Source organism: Parasteatoda tepidariorum, chromosome 9, assembly GCF_982258835.1.
Source record: "Parasteatoda tepidariorum strain Cologne lab strain chromosome 9, Ptep-v5.0, whole genome shotgun sequence".
NCBI lineage: Eukaryota > Metazoa > Arthropoda > Arachnida > Araneae > Theridiidae > Parasteatoda > Parasteatoda tepidariorum.
The window spans coordinates 60,740,239-60,766,453 of NC_141763.1; the positions used below are offsets into that span (position 1 = coordinate 60,740,239).

The 26,215-nt window shown below is 29.4% G+C and overlaps 1 protein-coding gene across 2 annotated transcripts in view; it reads left to right on the forward strand.

Annotated features, from left to right (window-relative positions):
* The first annotated feature begins 2,920 nt into the window (after positions 1–2,920).
* LOC107436728 (repulsive guidance molecule A) overlaps positions 2,921–26,215 on the forward strand; it is a 49,766-nt gene continuing 26,471 nt past the window's right edge. The window contains exon 1 of one of the 2 annotated variants that reach the window (XM_043043335.3): positions 2,921–3,225. The gene's annotated coding sequence lies outside the window, so the exon portion shown is untranslated. Of the gene's footprint in view, positions 3,226–22,750; positions 22,843–26,215 lie in introns of those variants that run through there. The other variant, XM_071186672.2, reaches the window with a different exon arrangement.

A 26,215-nucleotide genomic window follows, 5' to 3' on the forward strand; every position in this document is an offset into this window, starting at 1 on the left:
GTGTGTAATTAGGTAGTTAATAGGAGGTAGATGATGAATAATGATGAAGAAGTTAAAATACTAATTCTTGTAGTTTTGTTACAGTTTTTCAAGCAGTGTGTGGTCTAGCATTGTCACGCAATAAGTTAGAAATTGATTTGTTATTGATTGATTGATTGTTGTTTGCCTCATTTAATCCAGGTAGTAACAGTATGATAGTAACAGTGGCTTATTGGAGAGCCCTATTTCGTACCATCATATTGTTGCTTGATAGTTTACTATTATTAAATATCTTTGTTATCAAAAATTGGCCTCTTTATTCAATACAACCATTCGCCATTGAATCAACAAAGGTTAAAGTTAACTGTATGAAATTTGGTAATTTAATTTGATACCGTCTGTTACGTTACCGGTCAGCACTATAGTTAAATACATTATTAACCATATATATATTTTTTTTTCTAATTAAAAGTATTTTTTAATCATAAGAAATAGTCAAACAGTAACTTAAAAAATCTGTTAGATTATTAGAATTATATTTCTACCAAAATATAAAATCAAAAAAAAAAAAAAAAAAAAAAAAATAGACATTTATTTATTTATTTTTTATTTATTCGAGTTCAGAAATTTATCAATAATTGATTTTTTAAATTAAAGACATTTCATTGATGAATAACTGTTTCTCTTCAATCTAAATAACCACAAATAAGTGCAAAATTATTATTTGTAAGTGAGCCGTGTTAGGAAGATTTTACCTTTAACACAGAAAAAGACATAGGTGTTTCATGCTGTTTTTTATAAGCATAAATTAGTAAAATGTCAAACATAATATTTTTCACTTATTTTGTCCTAAATTAAAACAAAGTAATGAAAAAGTATAAAAAATATGTTTCATAAAAATTCTGTGTCAAAAGGTTAATCTATCTACAATTAATAAGTTCCGAATAAAATTCATACTTCATAGTAGTGTGAAGTATGAGTAACGGGTTAGTATTCCATTTTCAACAAAATTAAACTTTACAAATTCTGATATTTTTTAGACAGGTGTCCATATACGTAAACAAAAAAGCAGATAAATAAATTTGCCAGACAAGTTTATATTCTGATACAATCAGGTAAAAAAAAATTAGATTTTTTTTGTTGTTGCCAAACTTGAAAAAATGAATTTAAAAAATCGGGAATTCTTTTATTTAAATTAGAGTTTTTTTTAAATTTTATTTATTTTTATCTATCTTTCTTTTATTTATATTTTCAATTCAGAGTAATCAAAGCTCTGATAAAATATATCAATGTTTAATGCTTTTTAAAAAAAATATTTAATTAAAGTACTCGATATTTTTTTAGCAGAAAAGATTATTTATATAATTATTAAGAACTAATCACTGAAAAAAAATAATTTTAATTGTTTCTATGGAAGCTCAAAACTTTCATGAATCATGAAGCCCCCTATTTGTTTTTGACATATCAAATGAAAAGTAAATTAAATTAGACCATAAAAAAAACATTGAAAAAATCAATTATTTTAAATTATTTAAAAACACAATTATTAAAAACAGAATCATTATTTAAAAACACAAAATACATGTTTAATAAGTTTTATAAGTATTTCTAATTAAATTTAAATAAACATAAAATTAAATTGGTGTAATTAAAATCGGTTTATTAAATAGCAAATTATTTCACATACATCTGATGAAAGGCTCCTTAACTTTAATCACCATTTCGCTCATGGACTGCAATAGTGGCGCAACTCAAAAAACACATGTTTTTGGACTAAAAACAGGTGTAAATGTGAAAATACGCATTCTTTTCAGCAGCAATACTAGCACAACTATAATTCAACTTGAAGGTAATATTCGTTTAAGCAAACTGAAGCATTTCTTATGCATTTTCCTTAGCAATGAAAACTTGAAACCCATTTATCTCAAAACAAGATTTTTTTTAGTTGTGCCGCTATTGCAGCCATGAGCGATTTAGACTTTTATTACTGTTTAACCTACTTTGAATAATAATTAAAATTCGAATAATAATTTACATGTATTACACGATATCCTTATTTCTTTTCATTAAACTTTCAGTATCAAATCACGCATTAAAAATATCGCATCTTTAAGAGTATATTTATAAACTATTCTGAATAAAAAAATTTTTGACTGTATATATATATAGATATATATATTCCGATTTAAATCCTAATTTAAATCACAATCAAGCAGATCAAACCCTGAGTACAAAATAATAATAATTATATACTTTTTATTTTTTTAAGGACATTACTTCGGGCTAAAGAATCATTTCGAACCAATAATTCACTATCGTTTTTTCAGTTTTCGTTTGTTTTTAATTGTAATTCTCGTTTTCTTTTTACAAGCTTTCAACAATTACATTTCATTTAAGTTATATTGATATAAAATTTTAATTGATAAACTTTTCAAAATAAATTATCGTTATCATTTTTTGATTAGCTTTTTAAATTGTTTATTTCTTTTCGTCAAATTTTACGAATTGAATTCTAATTTATACATTATTCTAAATGCGTCATTTTTTTAAAATTTAAATCCTATATCGATTTAATTTCATCCCTTATTCAAAGAAAATTTATTTTAAATCATTCCATTTTTAAATAAGTATTGTATTTCTTTCTAAACAGCTATTAAATTGTTCCATAGTTTCTTTGAATAAAAAATAACAACTACCCACACTGCCATTTCATCGCCAATTTTCAGCTAGCTTTTTAATGCCCACAAGTATTAAACTCTGCAAACAAATAGGGGTTTCTTAGAAAGGGGTTCGGGCAAATAAACAGGACCCACCAGCTGGGATTGCACTTTTTATTTGTTATATTTTTGCCTTCTTAAAACTTCCCATGAAAAACGATTTATAATCCTTTTCATATTTGCCCTGCAAATACGAAATTTTGGAGGCAATATGGCTACCCATTGTCAAAGCCACGACTTGGTGGACAGAAAAAAGTTCTATTTTATTAAACTGATCCCCATTCGAATAAAGTTGTTGAAAGGGGTGTGTGGAAGGATTTATTGTCTAGGTGCTGATGGTAGTAGAGAGTGGTGCAGATATATAGATATTTTTTTATTTTTTATTGTTGAGATTGCCGCTGATATCACATCAGTTTAGTGTCGAATGACTTGCGCAGCGGATGCTTGTTTGGTGGGCTCCGTCATATGTATTTTTCGTCAAGAGTTGGCTTTAATGTGATAAAAAGGTGGCAGGTCTTACACCCATTAGGTGAGTAATTATTTTTTACTTATATGTTATTATAAATATTTAAAAATAATAAATTTTGATTTCTTTTCAACATTTTTCTGGAAGACATTGAATTGAATATTTCATTTGATACATCTAAACGAACTTAAACTTCACAATTAGGCAAATAATAGTTCAAATTTAAATCAGTAAATTTTAAAATTCAAACTGGCAAACTGAACAGTTCAAATGAAACGCAACAATTCAAATAGGCATACTAAACGATTCAAATAAATTAAAAAATTCAAATAGGGAAACTTGACAACTGAAACAGTTAAATCTGATATTTCAAATAATCAAACTTAATTTTACAAAGCTACTACTATTTTACACTATTTTACTTAGCTTACAAGAATACTGTAAAATAATTTGTGTCCTTAATAGTATTTATTCTGAACAGGATGAACACTTTGAGGAAATCTCTTTCCACACACGTTTTCAAGAAGGCAAAATTAACAATTCAAATAGGAAAGTTTAAAAATTTAATTAGGTAAACTTGACATCGGAAACAGCTAAATTTTAATTTAGGCAAACTTCATTTTAAATTCACCATTTTATACATCATGAATTTCACACAGTTTACAAGAATCTGATAAATAAATTGAGTTCTAAAAAATCTTCAGTTGGGACAGATAAAAGTTTCAGCGTTAGTCACAATTTTTAAATTGCAATGGTAGAAAAATGTAGTTAATTACATTAAATTTATCATGTAGTTATAATAAGTAAATTTATCTAATGTTGCCTTCCATTTTTTAAGTTTTTATTCTAGACAAAAATTCATACATTTATATATATATATATTTTTTAAAGTATTGGTTACCACTTTAGTTTTCGAATAAAAAAATACAGATATTTGTATAATTTATCTCTTTTGCCAGTTTCTGACTTTTACGACAGTTAAAAAATAATTTTCTTAGTGATAGCAATGTTAGCGTTTCGACATATTAAATCTTGAAGTTTCAAATAAATATTTTAAACTATCAAAAGGAATCAATTGCAAAAAAAAAGAAAAAATATTGACTGATTATGCTTATCGATGACTTAATAGTTTTGTTTTTAGAAAATTCTTCCAAACTTAATTTTTGTTTTATTACCACTTCGTAAAATCTTTTTTTTAACCTTTTTGGTAGGTATGTTTTTGTGATCACGAATATTTTGTTTTGGTTGATAAAATTTCGGAAATCAAAACATTGATAGAATGAAATTAACCCTTTGCAGAATGATAACATTGATTTTATATTTTTGACTCTATCTATGAATGAAATTAACCCTTTGCATTGCGAGTGCTTTAAAATGCAGTATGATTTTTTTTCCCCTCGGTTTGTAAACGTTTTAAAAAAAATTTAAAAAGTCTCCAGAGAATACTTTGTATATATTGTATATTTATAAAAATATATTAAATGAAATTGTGCTTTAAAATGAAACAATCTTATAATTCTAAAGATTTGATCGATTGTTTTGACTTGAAAAATGTATCTTCGGGAAAAATACTAAATATTGAAATGACAGTAAGGTCAAGTAATTCCGGTCACTAGCAGCTGATGATATAAAGTTCGAATTTACTTTTCTGGCTCATAAACCTGCAGTTGTTTCATTTCGATCTTTTGCACTCCAAGTACTTTAAAATGTTGCCTGAACTAATTAATTAAATATGTAAAATAGTATTTTTTATATAATGTTTAAAAATTCTGAAAATAAAGTAGTTACCTGGAACCTGTCTAAATAAAAAATAAAAAAATGTCTAAATATATATAGTTTTAAGACTGATAAATTTAATTCCTAAAATTAAAAAGAAATTCAAATATTTAAAGTTTCTATCAGCCTCATAAAATATTTGTCACCATTTTCAGTATTTCGTGGTTGTTGTCACGCTAAGTACTCACCTTATTTGAAAACGAAATAAATAATACTAGTGGGCTGCGCCCCCTGCTCGCTAACGCTCGCCAACCCCCGAAAATTGCTACGCAATCTTATATGGTTTGCTTCGCAAACCAAGCTCGCTTCGCTCGCTACTGACTTAGGTACATGTAATTCATGACATGTAATTCATAAAACCTATTAGAAATGTGCTATAATATAAAATCTTAAGATAAAATTTCTAAGACTGATATCTCTTTAAGAAGGTTAAAATTTTGGCTATAAATAAGTGAATTAAAACAAATAAATTCGTGATATAAATCAAAAATCGTCAAATAAATTCGTGAACAAAAGCGCTTTCGACAAAATACTAAAATAGAGATCTGTCGACAAAGACAACTCACTTCTGCCTAGCTTATGCTCTCTCTGGTTATTTCAGTTTCCGTTTTTAAAAGCGCTATATGTTGAGCCATCTCAGCTAAATTTGGCATGTGACATTTTTAGTAGCAATCATTGGTAGATTTTCTATCGTTGCCATTCGGGGAGTTGTAATGAGGCTTTTTTTTATCGCCGTGTAAGAGAAATATATATATAGATTATATGATGCTTAGCGGTAGCAGGTTAAATCAAATTTATTAAACTGAATATATCAGGACATCGTTTCTGATTTTTAAAGGAAAAAAAAAAAAAAACTGGGAGGGCTATTCAAATATATTACGTAAGAACGTAAGCACCTAACGGATATGTGATTTGCTTATTTTTCCTGATAAAGGGGAAGGAGGGGTATGGACAATGCTTACGTAAAACATTAAAATCCACTTATTTTAAAATTTCCTTAAAAATCTAAATAGAAAATTTTTGAAATGCATATGGTAAAATTTAAAATGTGGAATAAAATGTTAAATTTGCTGAACGAGAAAATTTCTTAAAAGAGTTTCAGAGATTCAAAACGAGCGCAAAAGATTCAAAAAATAAGATCAAAAAGTAAAAAAACTCTACTCAAAATTTTACAAAACGAATTAACTATTTGTTCAATGCAAAACTACATATTTTGATTTGAATCAAATCCTGGAAACTAGATAACTATAGTAAAAGTCAAAGCAAAAATCGGGAGAAGGGGGTTCGAGATTTTCTTATGAAAGCGGGGGAGGAATGTTGGGATATGTTTTCTTTTGCTGACAAGGACAAGAGTCCAAAATCGCCTAAAATCAATGCCTCTGGTATAAAAACTTTTTTTTTCCAGGTGGCTACCAATTTTTACGAACATCTCGGAAAATATTTGTAAGGGATACTAAAGCTTATGTATCAAAATACCGATGAGTTTAAAAATTAACAAGATTCAAAAATCGGAGCAGAATTTCGAAAACTTGAGGAGTATCCCTCCGCAGATGTTATGTTTACGAGACAATGAGTGAATAGGCTTGACATCCTAGGAAGTTTTGTTATTGAGATTTGTATTTAAATGAGCACGTGAGGAAATTAATATCGCGACATAAAAGTGTAATGATTACCGTCTTTTGAGTGTTATTTTCAGTGTTTTTTTTTATAACTTCAACTTTGAAGTTAAATTATTTTATTACAAATTGAATAGTAAAAAGCTCAAGTCGAATTGTAAATTGTACAAGTACAATAGCATCTCTTACAATAAAGATTGTCTTCGGGAATAGTTTACATCTCTTAAGATTTTTTTTTTAAAACATATTTTAAGAAACTGATAGGGTATTATCTTAAGGTATGACAGTTAATAAAAATGAATGTAATTTGCTTTCAATCAATTTTTTGAACAACTAAACCTACATAACACGTTATTATTATCATAACCTATTATTAGGTCTACCGGAAAATTCTGTTCTCGGATAAACACGCCCCATTATGCAAGCATGCAAAAGGTGCCTTTATAAAAAATAGTGGTTGGACATTTACCCTTAAATGTATAAATCAGATGTACCGCTTAATTCTGTCAGATATTTTCGTTACATGTTTGAATATGTATGCACATGCTCTTTTGCACCATATACTGACTGCTGTGTCACACTTTAAGCTAGAAGATTACCATTCAGTTAAAAACCTAACCACTTTCTTTAATAAAAGAACATTTTGCATTTGTGTCAAATGAGGTGTGCCCTTTCACGGACAGAACTGTCTAGTAGACCTAATAGTTATTAAAAAAATGCATATTAAATTGTATTTTACAGCCATGCATGTAATAGTAATTTCTATGAAAATATATTCGCTGTTTAAATTTAAAGTTAACTAAGAATTCATTTTATTTCATTTATATCTTTCATCGTTTCAAGGTCTGTGCAAACACCAGGATCTGTTAAGATTGAAACAGCTAGGAAAAAATGAAAAAGTGGTTGATGTTTTGCAATTACTGAAAAATATTTGTCAGTTGGAGAAAATACGCCGAAATAAAGCTGGAAAATTTAACAAAACTAATATTAAAGTGAAATTAAAAGAAAAAAAAAAGAAAAAAATAGTGGATCTTTTTAAATATTTGTTATCATTGTATAATTTTTTTTAAGCCGAAGCAAACCTGCTAAATTTAATTTGGTACGATGGGGAAATCTTTCGTGAAAGCCTTTGAAAAAGTAAAAATAGTAAATATTTCGAATCGTATAGTTATATAAAAGCAAAATTTTACAGTGCCAGTTTTTTTTCTCCTTTCTTTCTTTTCTTCAAACGACTTTAAATTTTATTAATTGGCCCCACAAAAATTCTTTTAATCAATTGGTTAAACCTATTATTAAATCTTCGATTGTTTCGAATGATCGAAGATAATTCATAAGTGAGCGAATATATTATATTATATCTTCCCAAATGCAACACCCCCTTGCAAAACTTGGCTTTCACTACCACGTGATTATTTCAAGTTTCTCAAATTGCGACAAATATAAAAAATTATAACAAATATAATCAATTTAAATAATAAATATTTTATGATTCAGACAGTTATGTCGAAAAAGACATTAAAATTGATAAATAGTTAAAATATTTATATAGTGGCTAAACTTTTCTTAATTATGCCAGATTATTCCACATGGATAAAAAAAATTAAAATCAATGAATAATTATCAAATTTTACATCATTTTTATGGGCCCAAAAATATATCGTTGGAGTAATTTTATAAACAATAAATATATCACAAAAGCTTTTCATTTTCTCAAAACTGTGTGTTTTCATGACGTTGACATTTTTCATAATTAGCATAGAGGACGAAAGCAGAACTCAACAGTCAATAATAACTGTTGAATACTCGTAACAACTGTTTAAAATAGTATATATTATTCGCTAAAAAACTTTATTCCTTCTGCAGAGAGAGTTCTAGAATAACAGGCCTTAAATGACATTACAATGACCATTTTGAATGAACTTCATCTCTTTTTTTAAAATGATGAGTGTTTCCTTTTAATTTAAATTTTATGGTAATTTAAGACCGAATTGTCTTTCATTTTATCATAAGTTTGAGACGGCTGGATCCATGCCATGCGCGATTATCTAGTATATCTATGCAAACGAAAGGAAATTTGCAAGGAAAGTACGAACATATTTTAACAGCTCAAACAATGAATTTTTACGACCTTCAATTTGCTTATATTACGAATACTTAAACATCGCTCTTTTTTTAAATTTTTTTTATCAACACAAAACACGAGAACTTTTAGAACGCCCTTACTGTCTACAAGCTAACGCCCTCGCCTACGCAGTCATAAATTCATAAATTAGTTTTTAGGCTTAGTTAATATTGAACAAGACAAAGAAATTCAATAAATGTCCTCCAATGTAAGAAAACCGAAAAATACAATATAATGTTTTCATTACATTCATTTATTGTCTAAACTGAACAGGGCTGAAAAGGAGTAAAAACTGGAACAAAATACATTTCATTTCGAGAAACGTTATATTTCTGTAACTAACGAGATTTTTTCTTACAATTATAGCATATATATCAGCATTGTCACGACAGCCATTTGTGAGCCTGGGCCTTCCTCAGAAGCTTTTCCCATTCTGCCCTTCTCCCAGCAATTGATTTCCAACTCTTTACATTTAGGACGGCAAAATCCTCATCCACACAGCCTTTCCTTCTCTTTTGAGCCTTTTATTGTTTGTTGCATTAAAGACTCTTAATGCTGTTCGTCCTGGGCTCATTCTCACTACATGCCCGGCCCATCTCATTCTACTTAGTTTAATAGTATTAATGATATCATCACTATTAAAGATCTTATATATTTCAAAAGTATATCTTTTTCTCCAGTTGTTGTTATCGAGGATAGCACCAAAGATGGTTCGTAGGACCTTCCTTTCGAAGGTTGCTAATAACTTCTCTCCCCTTTTTGTTAAAGTCCATGTCTCTGAAGCATAAGTCAAAACTGACTTGATTAATAATTTATAAAGTAAAATCTTCGTCTTTCTTTTTATACCATGTATATAAAACTGCTTTTTATCCAAGAAAAAGTCGATATTTTTGAATAGTTTGGAAGAAGAAAAAAAAGAATATGCTTACTACTCCTTAAAACTAGTTAAACTGAAATGGTTTTACTACCAGTTTTTCCTCTTTTTCGTCTTGCTTTCACCCATGAAACTGAACCTCATCAGTGTTCGTACAGCCATTGACCATTGTAACACATTTATGATTAAAATAGCATGTTATAGGAGCTTCTACCTAGTGATAGTGAAATGGTGAGGTTTGTATTGGCATTGCAAGAAGACATTTCATTTATATTTAGTTTACTCATCAGAACAAGTAATGAAGAGTAGTAAATCTTGTCTTTGTATTTTTTAATTTTTAAAACGTAACGGTAGTTAAAATAATTTGAAATCAAATTTATTAAAACAAGAATCGAGTTTGGATGCATAAAAATAACTAAGTCAACTAAATCATCATGGTGTCTGAAAATCTTTTAATTCAACCAGATAAATAAAAATACTGAAAAAAGTTTCCCATCACAATGAATGTCTTTGAAAAAAGGAACTGTCCTAAATATATGAGTCCCGCAGTGGACTGATCGTTAAGACACGATTCCCAGCAGATCACCGAAGTCAAGCATCACTGGCTGCGGTCAGTGTGCGGGTGGGTGACCACTTGGATCAGTCTGCGTAGGGACCGAGGGTGTGCGCTATTGATCCTCGTTAAACTGTGCTACCGTAAAGTGCTCGACTTCACGCGCAGGTCGTCGGGCTACCGAAGCGGGGGTGCCATCCCCTCCGCAGAGGATCAAAATTGTGATGGCATGTCTTCGGATCATCCTCCGGGATGTTTCCCAGACCGTCGCCAATAAGCCCATTGTGTAGCTCTAGTGCGACGTAAATTAACAACAACAACAACAAATATATGACGCTGGGCGTTAACCGGTTAATTAATTGTACAAATAAAATCTTCCGGAAAATCTCAAAAAGTTGGCAGGTATGAAATAGAACAAATCAGATTCGTTTAAACAATTTTTACAGGGTTGCCAATTACTACGCCTTTTGCAAAATATATATTATTGAGTGGTAGACAAATAAAAACGTACAGGTTACAGAATTTTCGATAATTTTGCCAACATTTTAAAATCTTCTCCACTAGAGAGATGAAACAGAGTAACTTTTTATGTAAGCTTTCGAATCATTTACAAGTAATGGTGCAAAAAATAACTCTAATTCTAATTTTTTTTAAAAAGAATAATACATTAAAGCATTGATTCGGCTACCACTAGAAGAAATTTTTCCGGAAAGTGTAGAAAATTGGCAGGCCTGTTCTTAAAAATTAAGAGATGAAGTAATGACCAATTATAATGAAATTTTATCTTGCGACAATTACTAAAAAGTGAAACAATTTAACTATCACATTTCCTAGGTTTTAAAAAGAAATACAAGCACAAACATTTAAAAAGTGGTAGCAAAACTACTTCATTTTCGTTCTGTTTTCCAAAGAAATTATCCATTCGTGATTACTACAAACATAAATGATTCAATATATATACAATTCAGAACTACAATCGTTCGGCGTAATTTTTCATTTTTATTGGAAATATGGGTGAAAGCCCTTATATAGCAAGACGGAAAAGAGAAAAACCTGGTACGTAAAACATTTCATTCCAGCATTTTTTTCGAAAAAAATCAAATATCTGTAACTATCAAGATTTTTCTTATAATTCTGGCATATATATAAAACTGCTTCTTTTCTAAGATAAAGTAGATATTGTTGAAAAATTTAAAAAAAGAATAAGTAAACTCCTCCCCAAAACTAGCTATAACTGGAAAGGTTTTACTACCAGCCTTTCCTCGTTTCCGTCTCGCTTTCACCCCTAATTGGAGATGTAGTTATTGAGACAAGTTCGTTTGAACTTTTATGACATCTTGCCTACCACTTCCTTAAAAATTTTAATCTATAACAGCTGTTATAATTTTTTTTTCTTAAAAGTTGCTCTTTTGTAGCTACACCAATGTTTGCTAAATTCAAAATGCTTTTACCTCAATGTAGAGCCCCTGAATTAGACCGGCCGACTTATCATTTATTGTTGGAGCAAAGAGCTAACATAAGCACAGCGAATGAATATTTTCAAGTGGTAGTTTATTAATTGTAATTCTTGGTTTAATAAATTCGATTTAGTAGATTTTAATCCACCACTATTTCTAAACAATGCGTTGGCTTATATAATTCACCACTTTATAGTACTTATTTCATGCTTTACATTTTTAAAAGCAAGCAAATATTGTCAACTATTTGCAAAATTTACTTTGTAGTTATTTACCGCTTTTTGAATTTTGGCGTGTCCGCAGCAGTTGGCATCTCTGTAATAACATAACGAATACTAAAATAACGTTAACTTGCGAACTTTTTTGCTCCAATATTGCTTGATAGGTCAGCTCTGAGGAGCCTTACCTCAATGTATTTAATTTCATGATGTATGGGATAGGGGCCGCGGAACGGCTCAGGTGCCCAGTTTTTGTTAAATAAAGCAAAGCAAAGTTGCCCGTATGCAATGCGTTGAATCCGCTTAGCTGAAATCCTAGAATTAAAGTGAAAAAATACAAACTTTAAAATCTTCAACACCCTTATGTGTTTAGATATTATTAAAATCTAAAATTTAAAAAAAAAGAAAGTTTATTTATACATTGTAGGCGAGGGTCACATTGTTTGAATAGGTTTTTGTAAAGGATTGTAAGATATTAAAGCATCTTTAAGAAAAAAAAATATTTGATGTTTATTTCAGTTTGATTACATAAATTTGTTCACACGCGAGTGAAAGATTTCTTTCTCCGAACAAGCAGATGCTACTAGCAATATTATTCTGGTGTTCTATAACCAAATTAGTAATGTTCTCTTGTGGACCAATAATAATAACAAACAAATAACTAGCCAACTACAGTGAAATAAAATCCTCCGCCTATGATAAATTCTTCTCAAATCGATATACACGCAATACTATACTGATGCTCTTTAACAAAATTGTTAATGCCTTTTTATTGACCAATAATAATCACAAATAAATAATTAGCCAAAATTGGTGAAATAAAATCCTTTGCATATGATAAATTTCTCTCAAACAGATATACAAGCTATACCATAATGATGTTCTTTAACGAAACTATTAACGCTCTTTTATGGACCAATATTAATAATAAACTATAGAACTGAAGTCTAAAACGATAGAATATAATTCTTTGCATATGAAAAATTCGTCTCAAACAGATAGACAAGCTACATCATACTGATGTTCTTTAACGAAATCATTAATGCTCCCTTACGTATCAATATTAATAATAAACAAATAATTTGCCTTAAACGATAGAATACAATCCCTTGCATATGATTAATTCCTCTCAAACTGATTTACAAACTATACCATACTGATGTTCCTCAACGAAATTATTAATGCTCTCTTACGGACCAATAATAATTACAAATAAATAATTAGCCTAAGGCGGTGAAATAAAATCCTTTGCCTATGATCAATTCTTTCCGAACAGCTATTTCTGGCGGTATTGTGCACCTGCAAAACATCTGGGGTGGATAAATGCAGGTGTTTCACCCTTCTTTGTAAAGACATCCCGAAAACCCGTCTATATTCCACCTCATGGCAAGTCAACTAGTGTTATGAATGACGGCTAATGGTGGCAACGGCTATTTTCTTCATTTTTGCATACATCAATAACTCAACAATGAAACGAAGAAGAAAGGTCTGGTTGATACGACCTGACTGTAAATAAGTATGTTAATCAAGTACGCATCAGTTCATTGCTAAAGAGATAAAACAAATAAAAGTTTAATGAAGGAAATTTCGAAAAGACTTAACATTGAAATTCTGTATGTATTATTAAGAACTTTATTACATCGTTTTTATCTTCAATGCTCGTCTGCTCAAGTATTTTTAAAAACTTTTGTTATTTATATCTTATCGAATTATATGGGAATAAAAATACTTCGGAAGAAAAAAAAACGCAAAAAAGACCATGGAAAAGACGAAGTTTCTCTAAGAGCAATTTAATTCTAGTCCATGGCCTCAAATTTAATCTAATTCAGTGTTTCCCAAAGTGTGGTACGCGTACCCCCAGGAGTATGGGAATAGTTATGCGAAATATCATTGCTAACATAGGAAAATTACAAAACATTTTATTTAAAAACAAAACTAGCCATGAAAATGTGCGATTACGTATTTTTCTATTGGCTATTTTTTGCAGAGTTAACAGTTAATAATTAGTGGTATCAACAGCCAGTTGTGATTTTTAACTTTTGTGCAATTTTTTTATAGTAAAAAATACATTCATTTTTTCATTAGTGGTACACAGCGTTACGAAAATTTTAGAAAGAGTACACAAAAGTCATAAGTTTGTGAAACACTGTTCTAATTAAATATTCATTCGAATGTGTTTAGATAATTATTCATATTTAGATAATTATATATTATCAAAATTATTAGAATACTAGAATAAATTTGAAGTTCACAATTAAGAACTTCTTATGATTTCTGTATCACCTATATGCCGTACTTGACAACTATTTTCCTTCATATTATTAATGTGATAAACAATAATATAGAATTTCAAAAAACTCATAAAACAAAATTTATTTTGAAAAAAATTCTTTTGTAATTAGTAGCTTTTCATACAAAAATGTCAGAAAAATAAGGAATTTTCTGTTGCTTACGTTGAGTTTTCTTTTGCATGGCAGTATAAAGTTATTATTATGTGTATATGAAATTTCAATCAAACATAGTATCTCAGGAGTATTATTTTAAGATGTTAACCCATTTGTGTCATTAAATCAAAATTACAAAATAAAATAAAAAATATCATACACTCAGTTACCACTGGAAGAAATTTGCTCCAAAAAAGTAGAAAGTTGGCAGACCTGTTATAAGTAATTAAAATATTTACTTTTCAGACATGCCAACTTGCTCTGGACAGCAAATAAATATTTTCAAATGGTAGTTTATTAGTGTATGATTCTTGGTTTGAAAAATTATATTTATTAGGTTTTTATTCACCACTATTTCTAAATAATTCGAAAGCTTATATTATTCACCGCTTTGTTTTATCTACAATAAGCTAGACCGTTCCAAAAGTAAGCAAAATTAGTCAAATATTAGCAAATTTAAGTTTGCAGGTGTTTACAGTCTTTTAAGTAATTATGGCTCGTCCGGAGCAGTTGGCATCTCTGACTTTTGCTTCTGAAATTAAATTTACGTGTTTTTCTGTAAAGTTCGCAAGGTAAGTAACAAAATGAAATATCAAATTGGTATAAACAAATGTGCAATGCACCCCTTTTTTCATAATAGATATTTTTGGTAACAAATTGAGTAATTTTTGTGGTTGGACATTAAAGAATGAAAAATTTTAGCAAAAATAATTGAGTATTTCAATTCAATATAGTTATAATATACTTCAGTTGAAAAAGCTTTATTTGTATAGAATTTAATTTCATTATTAGAATTTTTTTGTATGTATATTTTATCTCTTATTCCTTATTTTATCATGTGTTCATATCAATATCCTAGACTTCGACATTTGCGAATCAAACTTAAAAAAAACTTAAAATTTCGCTATTAATCCTCACCCGTCTCTAGCCCTCGGGATTAGGAACTCTGTTTGCAATGTATTAGTCAGTTAGTCAACAACTGTTAAGCCGTATTAAAAAGTCAACAAAATTAATCGAAAATCTCCAAATTTTACTTTGTAATTCTCTACTGTTATTTAAAATATTTTGTCAAATCCGGAGCTGTTGGCATCGCTGGAAATTTGAAGAAAATTATCTACGAAATGAAACCCAACTCGGCCATATTCTATTCCATTTGTAACTATATTATGAATGGCTTTTTTCTTTAGAATCTTTTTGCCACCTGCAAAATAAATTCTTATGTTTTTTTCAAGAGAGGAGGAAAAAAAATCTCTCCTTCCGAGTTTTATATTTCAAGTAATTTTATTGTTTTAAAGGAGCGGACTTCGTGGAAAAGCTAAATCTTGTTTTCAAGGCCACAAAGTGAAAGCAAAAGTTGCTTATAACGGGTTTCAAGAACATTCCTATACAAATAACTTATTTACTTTAAATTATGCAAAGATTATGTCTTAGCTTACAGCTCTCAAATATTATTAGAGTTTCTAAATACTACAAATCAACTCTTTCGTAACATTATTTATTGACAGTTATAAACTATTACTACGGAACTGTTTGACTGCAAACTAACTTGTTGATAACAAATAGCAATAATTAACAGCTTTAAAATATTATTACTGGGTCCTTTAACTATAAATGAACTATTTCGTAATACTATTTTTTTTAACAGTTACAACTTTTTACTACAGAGTAGTTATAGAAAATTAACTCTTTAATAACATACATTATTTGTTAACAGCTATAAAATATTACTGCATACTCGTTTGCTATAAATTGCATCTTAGGTAATTAACACTAGTTATTAACAGTTATAAAATCTTACGGAGTCAATGTACTATAAATGAACCGTTTGGTGATTATGTAATACTATTTATTAATAGTTATGCGATATTACTACAGAGTCCTTTAACTATGAATTATGTCTTTGGCAATTAATGCTATTTATTAAAAGCTATAAAATGTCGAATCGTTATATTATAAATGAACTGTTTGATAATTTTATTTTATTTAATAACCGTCGTTGAACAGCCGACCCAATTCTACCTTTACGACTATCAATGTTCAACTTCGTAGTTTTGTAACTTTGAACCCAACCCAGAAGACAAGGGAACGCCGGGATTAAGCATAAAGACAAACTAGCCTTCGTGGAGGACTTTTTTGATGGGACTAACGCGTTTTCGCTTTACGTGGAAAGGAAAATCTTTGAAGCTATTGAAGTCTTAGTGAATTAATACAGAGCTGCCAACTTTCTATGCCTTTTGGGAAACTTTTTTCTTCTGGTAGCTAAGTTCATGTTTTAATGTATTATTCTTTGTTTTGCAAATTCGATTTAAAGTCATTTTCCACACCACTACATGTAAATGATTCAAAAGCTTATATGAAATCCACTTTGTTTCAGTTTTCTCGTGGCGAGTTTTTTACAATGCTTTGTAAAATTACTAAAAATTCTAAAAGCTTCAGTTTTTATTTGCTTACGCTATAAAATATTTTTCAAAAAGCGTTGTGTAGTCGGTAACCTTGTTAATATTTTAACAAATAATAATTAAAAGAATTTTGCCTACCATCCAATATAAATAGCTTAAACTGACATTAAAAGATATAAGAAAGACGTCTAAAGGTTGTGTATAAGTTTTACAAAAATCCAATTTACTTTAAATATTCCTCATCGGTTCTCAACAACTGAAAAAAAAAAAAAAAAAAAACACGATGAAAATATAATAAAACAAAATATTTGAGGGCTACCAACATACAACTTCATTTTACTTTATTTCTTTATTCATTTATTTATTTATTTTTTTTTTTTTTGTAAAAATTAACTTTAGCGTTAGCAAAGTTATTGCTTTAATGCATTATTTTTTATTCATTTACACACTTTTATTTATTAAAAACCACTAAATCAAAATTATTTAAAAGATCATATACAACGCCACTTGGACCATGATGCATACCTGCCAACTCCTCCGGATTTTCCGGAAGATTTTATTTTCATATCTAAAGTTGTAGTAAATATATACTATTTTTTCTTTCATAAACTTAATTCTCAAATGATTTTGATCACCACTATTCTTACAAAAATTAAGCACATATATTAATATGCGTTACTATCGTGGTTGTCAACTTAAGTTTTTTCAAATGCAACGTATTTGTTTGCATAAAATTGAAGTTTTAATTTCATTTTAATACCACTGGGAAAAATGATAATGGAAGGGATTAAAAGTTGGCAGGTATGATGATGAATCTTTGAAAATGTTTACAAAATTACTAAAAATTTTGAAAGCTTTGATATCTAAACGTCTACCACTCTATAAAATATTTTACAAAAAGCGTAGTAGTTGGCAGGCCTGATATTGTTAATATGAAAGACTTCTATCTCCGAAATGATAATACATTGTATTGTTTGGAGCTGGTCCGAGATATTTGCAAAACATTCTTTTTCCTCTTTTATTTATTCAAAATTTTATTCAATAAAATAATGAATAAAATTTGTTTTATAATGAACCAACGAGTAGGAAGAAATTCTAAAAAACCGTGAAACAGCTCCACAACATGGGAGTTATTTTAATATTTTTCAAATTATGATACATACGCTCTTTAAAAGAAGTTAGTTAATGTTAGCCATCACCTTGATTATCTTATGTATTTCACAACATTAAATGTCAACGTTCTATATCTACTAATAAGACAAAAATTAGTGAATGTTAGCCATCACATAAGTACTCAAATGTATAACTGACATATTTTTTAACTATCGTTATTTTAAACTTATACCTGTAAATGTAAACATTTAGTATATATATACTAGTAAGACGTAAATTAGTTAATGTTAGCAATCACATAGCCTCTCGAATGTATGATCCACAAATTTAATTATCATTATTTCTCACTTACACCAGTAAATGTCAACATTTAGTATCCACTAGTGACAGTCTTGGATTTAATTTTACATTAGCAATCATTGAATACAGAAGGTAGATATTTGCAGGAGAAAGTGAGAAATAACGAAAACAAATATTTCTGCCTTACACAAAAACCCACCATGTGAATGCTGACATTCACAGAAGAATTTTGACGTTCACTCATGTGAAGTTTTTATTGTAACATTCGTATACCAACACGTATTCGTACACGCTGCCTCACATATCATAAAAATTTCTTCCTAATTGCTTAGATTCAAAGAAATACTTCTTGAAAATGACCAAGTATGGTCAACCAATCTATTTCTTTGTGTTATCTGATTTTTGCCATTCACATCCACCCCATTAAACTTGATAAATAGCCTCTGGTCTTATTCCAGTTAATTTTGATGACATTTCCGGTATTCAGGGTGCAGGGAAGTTTTCTTGGAACAAAAAGGGGAAGTTACGATGTCAGCATTCCTCTTCTTTTGTAAGAAAGTGCGAAAGATACTCCTACAATAAATCTCTTCCCTGGGAAATGAGATCGTTTAACTGTATTTTTGACCACCAAAGACGGTTTGTTTAAACCTGTCCGAGTATTGACTTTATCTCCTAAACATTTCAGTCAAAATTCCGTGAGATTTATCTCTTTTAAAATTAAGTACAGAATTCCCTTATACGCATTTATCCTAAAAAAGCAAGACATTCGTGTTTCTGCTAGTAAATTTATAAAACTAAAAATAAATAAATAAAACATATTTTTTATATAAGAAACCATTTGACGGTAAGCTATATTGAACTAACACGTTGAATGCCACACTAATTTTACATGGCTTGCCCGTCTGGCCACAACGGTAAATAACTACAAGCAAAATTTGCAAATATTAGACAGATTTTACTAGTTTTTTTAAAAATGTTTAGCATGACTTATCAGAAAAAAAATGGTGAATTATATAAGCCTACGAATGGTTAAGAAAAATCTAAGGTAAAAATCTACTAAATTGAATTTATTTAACCAAGAATCACAATTAATAAACTACCACTTGAAAATATTTATTCGCTGTCTGGAGCAAGTTGGCATCTTTGTGTATATAAATGAAACCATTTTTGTGTGTTCTATATTATATTAATTTCTACAAACCATTTTAATAACGTTAATAATATAAAAAAGTTAAAAATTTACTGGAATTATGTGTTTCTAAAAATCTTAGCTTCGCGGTCATCGGTGACCCCCATGGCGCTACGAACAAACTCAATGCCGGTCACCGGTCACCTGCATGGCATTCAATGTGTTAACTAAAATAATATCCAGTCAGTTAAATGAAAATATGCTACCACTATTTTATGAATTTATCCTGTCGGCTATAATACAATACAGGGCGTAGCTACTTTCCAGAAATACTTAAAAACTCATAATAAAAGATCGAAGAAAAAAAATGTTTGAACTAATTATTATCGACAAAAAATATTTGTAGAACATGCTCACCAACTGTATTCCTAAAGCCTTTAAAATTCACGATAGAGCCTCATGTTTCAACAGCAGTACAAAAATATTATTGACCAGCCAAGACGTCAAATATTTTCCAAAACATTCCTTTATTTATCTATCCCAGAATACTGGATGACTCTAAACGTACGTGACCAATACGCTTTAACCATAGATTTCAACATTTCGTCTTTTGTTGACAAGTTGATGACTAGTGCGTGGTCTAGCCATTCAATTCTGGAGAGATTTGATGCAGAGTAAAGACAGCTGTGTGGTGGTGAGTGTGTTATCCTCTCTTAATACTTTATAATCTTTGATAACTCCTCCCCACTTTGATTTGGAATTCGTGAGGGAATGTCGAAAACGGAGAATATTTTTTCTCTCTCATTTTTTGGGGGGATTGGATTAAAATATGCCTTAATTTTGACAGCTGTAGGAGGAGGAATTATCCAACTTTTTGAAGTGAGATAAACAAAAGTTAAAGTAAATCCTGGGGTTTTCTTTTAATTTATTTGTGTTAACGTTGTTTTTCGAAGTTCTGTCGCCAAGGAAAATAAAAAGCCATAGTTTAAGTAAGTGCCTTACACTTGAAGCAATGCGATGATTTTAAATTATATGTAATCTTGCCGTGGAGAATTGTATGGGCTTTAGAACAGACAAATAACTTATATTTTAAAAGTTATTAAACTTTTTTTAAAAATCGCCAATTCGGTGACATTTTTTCACCTAGATGAAAATTATCAAAATCGCTGCTTCATTCTCAGTTTTTGCAAATTTTTATGAGCCCACGTAATGCAGTATTGGAGTAAGTTTTTTAAATATTAAAAAATTAGACTACAAACGCTTTTAATTTTCACAAAACTGTGACTTTTTTCCATATTGACATTTTGCGCTATTTTTAAAATAAGCATTGACAGCGCTGGCCTTCGATAGGCTAAACTTGACTCTAACAGTCAAGTGTAACAGTTGCAAACTCAGAGCAGTTATAAAAATAGCTTATTATTCGTAAAAAAGCGTCATTTTGAATTACGACGTATCTTTGAAAAACCGCATTAAATCTATAAAATGTTACGCAATCATCACCTAAAAAAAACGGACTATTTTGATTTTTTAAAAAAAAAAAATTCCTTTTTTAAAAATTATATTATAAAAGAAATGTTGAATGATGTTAATATTTTGAAATGGAATGCAGTTCAATAGAGTTGTACTATTTACCTAAAAATTAAAATTCACTGTAAACAAGTTCTGTATGCATTTAATTTTAAATCATAGTTATTTTCATAAATTGTCTTCTTCGTGATTATTTATTTTTGTCTTACTTGAATACATAGTAGATACAGAGGTTGTGGACATCATAGTTAAAACACATCTATACTAACTTTACGAAAACAATTTTCTTTTCCCCAACAAATTGAAGATTTTACAGGGCAAAACTGTTGGCTCAAATTGAAAGATCATTCTTGAATCTATTACAATTGTCATTTTTACTCAAGCAAAATATGAGAAGAGGAAATTAATAAATTTTTTCTAGCTTTAATACCAGCAATTTTTGACTTGACATTTGAGCTGGGCACCTGGGCCGGGAAGCTGCCCCTATCTCATCCATCATTAATTGGTAACAGTTTGTAAGCCTTGGTTGAGGTTGTTTTTTTGCCAGCGATTCTAACTGATACAGTATTGAAAAGAGTACTCCTTCATCTAAGATAAATTTTTAAAGAAGGGGGGGTGTGGACAATTAGCTAAAGGCTAGGTCTCAACAGGGTTGGGGTAAAGATAAATTTCTCATAAATACGATGTCTGGAATAAATATAAAATTATAAAGTAATAGTAATCGCATAATAAGAAAATAACAAGGCTTATTATGAAAGAGAATAAATATATACAAATAAGGCTTCGGAGCAATTCTAGTCCTAGTGTTTTGATTTTATTGGGCTCCTGGGCAACGAAGCAACTTCTATCCCATTCATCTGGAATATTAACACTATTTTGATTGAGCATTGAAGTAAGCAGGCGGTGGAGTTTTTATGAATCAAAAAAGATAAATAAATACTTTAAAACTGCATCAGGTCTTAAAGGATAAAACAGCAATAAAGTGATAAAATTCAAAATTTTATCAAAAGAGAAGAAAATTAACAACTTTTGGTAGCATATTATCTTCAGTTTACTACTGATATGCCAACTTGCTCCGGGCAGTAAATAAATATTCTAAAGTGGTAGTTTATCAGTTGTGATTCTTGGTTTAATAAATTCAATTTAGTAGATTTTTATTCACCACTATTTCTAAATAATTCGTAGGCTTATATAATTCACCACTTTATAGCTATACCTTTAAAAATGTAAGTAAAAGTAGTCAAATATTTGCAAAATTTAGTTTGTTGTTAGTTACTGTTTTTTAAAAAATTATTTTGGCTTGTCCGGAGCAGTTGGCATCTTGAAATTGAATGTCGCAGCAATTCTAAAATCATTATATACTTATATTGAAATGCATTTTCATATTGTAGTAGTATTTAAAAAAGCAAAGCTTTTGCTTCCATCTTCGTGCTTTCATTTTGGTCGATGTCTGCGTGGGCAAAAAGGACCCCATATCAAATTCTGGTAACAGTTTTGTAGTATAAAATCTTCCATAACATTTACTGCTTTAAGAAAGATAGTTTACGTAGGGTTAGTAATGAAGTATTTTTCATCCAACTCCTGTAACTTCGCATAATCACTGCGGTTCCAAAACCCGACTGACAAAACTCATGTTGAAGTAACTTTTTGGTTAGATAGTTTAGTTTTTTAGCTCTTAAGTTTCACGTGCCCGATTTTCAACAAAATATAGCACCGGTTACATTTCTTTTCCACGAAATGACCCAGGCATTCCCTTTTCCTATTCAAAACAACCCTGAGAAGGTCGACCCAGCTGTGGAAATATGTATGTATGGGTTCCCAAGAGGACTTTTTCTTTCTTTAGAAAAGCTAGAGGGACTGGAGGTGTCTAATCCCCTTTTCGAATGATGGAATTCGAACAGAAAAGAGGGGGTGGTAATTCTTGAAGAAAGAAACCAGGAACATGGTTGGGGGAGTATTTTTGAAAGAGGAATCTATGGTTGCCACTGTCACATTACTTTGTAACTTTTCCCTTTTTTTTGTTGCATTTATTTATTTCCTCATTGTATTCGATAGCTGCACTGCCCGTTCTATATTTCGGGGTGTTTTTAGAAAAAGTGGTCATTGACATCTGATCGGAGGACAACAATTTTGTTCTGACTTATCAACCAGTGTAAGTAACTTTAGAAAATGCGATTTTAAAAAAATTTTTGTTGTAATTTTGGAAAATTGTAAATCGGATATTTTTTTTTAAAGTATTATTTAACTTAGTTCGAGAGATGCAAAATACGTTTAACTGCGAAAAATGCTTTAATCTATGAGCTGGGATGGATGATTCTTGATAATAATAATAAAAAAAAAAAGGCTGACATAGACATTTGGTAAATTTTTGTAGCTTTCAAATTGGCAATGAAAATGCAACTTACAAGCTATGTATTAGAATAAACTTATTTGCTCCACAAAAAAGTTTGCATTTGTATTAATGTGTGTTTTTATAAAAAAAAATAAATAAAAAATAAATAAACATTTATTATCACAAATTTGGGTTTTAGTCATTCACATGTTTCACAAACCTATTTTTGTTAATTTTGCCAGAATTTAAAAGTATATATATATATAACCAAAACCAACCTATATAAACTTATGTGAAACAAATAAACGCATGAAAAACCAAATCTTTTATATTCTAATTATTGTGTGGCACAGTGATAGTATATCAAGAATAAAAAAAAATTAAAGCGTAGATTTTAGAAATGCTATAAAAATTATGTAAGATATTTTGACTAAAAGCGAGAACAGTAACAGAGGATTTAATTATGGTTTAATAACTTGGTTTTGTAAATAAGTTTACTAGGATAAGTATACTTGAAGGATAAGTATACTGGGTTATACTGAATCTCTCCCCCCCCCCCTGAAGTCCCAAGCACTAAGATCCATCCAGCAAAAGCTCTACGTAGATAGAAACAAGGTTATGTCCCACTCCGAACTTGAGAAATTCAAGAAAAAATGCTAATTTTTAATGACTTTCTGTCTGTTTTAAACATTGTCCATGGCATTTTGGCACTATTTCCATCCCCATGGTAAGATAGTTTGACTTATTAACTCACTCTTATTGTTTTCTTTTTCTTCTTTTTTTTTCTCTAACTTTATCTTCAAAGATTTAATTACGTTGTAAATTTCAAAACATAATAAGAATAATCTGTAGCTTTCCAGAGACTGACAGAACTGCAACCACAGGCGCGTTTCGTGACACTAGTAGGAAATACTATCCATATTATAGAATGTACTTTCATAAAATATGGAAATAAATATTTGCAAAATATGTTCTTGATAGGTATTTGAAAAACATGTGTGTATCTCTGTTTGTTTGTTGTGTAATTATTATTTTTTATTCACTGCGAAAAAACATTTAATGTTACTTACATATATTGATATAGCTTGGTTTAAAAAATGAATTTCTTTTTAAGTGGTGGGAGGTATGTGTATGAAATTCTATTATCAGTTTCAATAATGATAACACTGCCAAGTAAATAACATTGATCACCTCACATTTAGAGTGAGTATCATGATTATCAGAGTAAGTAAAACTATTAATTTCAACAATGCACTACAATACGTGTTAAGATGAGCGACTTCTGAATCATTACTTCAATGGAGCAAAGAAAACTATTCTTTTCTTTCTTTTTTGCTCTTTAACGAATCTTTCTTTTTTTGTAAGGGGAGGTCGTAATCAAGGTGTAGGAAGATATGATTTTGCGTGATCACCACTAGAGCGATAAGCAGCGCACACTGGTGACATGCATTGCGAGCTGTAAAAAAAGAAAAAAGAAGAAGAAAAAAAAATAGAAGAAAAGAAGAAAAAAAAAGAAAAGGAGCAAACTCGTTGTGTGTCGAAGGCGGGGAGGGGCGGTACTAGGAAGATGAATTGCTGTGCCCTTTGTATCTTTCTTTTCTTCTCTTCTAGCCCCAACTCATGTGGGAATATAAACTGACTAAATAGGGATATTGTACTTATTTACTTCAATAATAAAAAAAAAATGTCAACTTAGATAATATTTTAATGGTATATATAAGTGCTGAAATTACAATAAAATTATCGCTGTCAAAACTATAGTTTTTAAATAGTGTGAACTGTGAATTTATTAGTATTAGTTCCTTAAGACCACCTAATAATCAATGCATGTTCAATAAAATACATTTGCATATCCCTTTGAAGCAACTGGAATACCGGTGTCCCTTTTATATATCTTTTTTCCTGACGATCTAATTGCAAGCGAAATTATATTTTGGTATTTTTTAATTATAAAAAAATGTTTAATAGCTACTAAAAAGAATCTGTTAAATTATCGGAATCATATTTGTACTAAAACGCAAAATCAAAAGAAAAGAAAAAAAAAAAGCTTGAACATTATTTTTCCCATTCATATTCAAAAATTTATCAGTAATTGCTTTACCAAATTAAAAAAAAAATTTCAATGATAAAAAGCTGTTTCTTTTGGATTTTTCAAAATATCAATTTGTTGAAACAAGAACAATTTTGAAAAATTATTCGAAAGTGAGCTGAGTTTGGAAGAGTAACGCAGAAAAAATCACCAGTGTTCCATGTGCACTAATTATTAAAATGCAAAATTTTTCATTTATTTTATATAAATTAATATACAAATAAATAAAAAATACGTTTAATAAAAATTCTGCTTTGAAGGGGTAAAGGAATGTAACGCGATTAAAAGAAGTTAACATACAATGATTACAGTAAACAGTACTATAAACTGATTGTAAACTGTAAACGTATTGATTGCATTTATTATTATTCGTTTATTTTCCCAAAATCTTCTAAGTAACTGCACTTATTTAAGTTTCATTTGGATTGATATTGATTTAAAAATAAAAATAAATACATTAACAATGTTTTTCTATCATTATTTTAAAATAGTTTGCCAATCTCTTTTGAAAATTAGAATTAAGGAAAATATTGAACAACAATAAAAAAAAATGCTTATGAACTGTAATTAATCAATTGTAGTAAAACAGTTCATTCGAGGGGTATTTTAAAATACTGGTCTATTTGCAAAGTCCTTTCATTAACTGTCATTAAATCTTTAGTTAAAGTTTTTATTCAACTTAAAGATTATTATATGTTGCAGTATTGCTCTGTTGGCTGACGTGTTATAAATGAAATGTTCCAATTCATTAGTAATTAAATCCAATTTTTAATTATTAAAGTTTATATTCAATAAATTTTTTTAAAGTTTTGAAACTGTTTGATTTTTTTTTTTTATTTTATTGCTTTTACATAGGTAAAATTGCTCCAAAAAAAAAAAAAAAATTAACAGCGTTCAAGCGGTTTGCTGGCCGAAGACACCCCCGTGTACAAAATAGTGACTGGTCTACGCTAAATCTGTAGGAGTCACAAAGTCCTCCAAGTTTCCTTAACAAATCAATAATTCTGGGAGAGAGGTGGTGACTCAGGGAATAATAGAACGTTCTCCTTCCAATTTGTTGAACTGGGTCCGAATCCCAGCGATGGCTGATCGATACGAATTTCG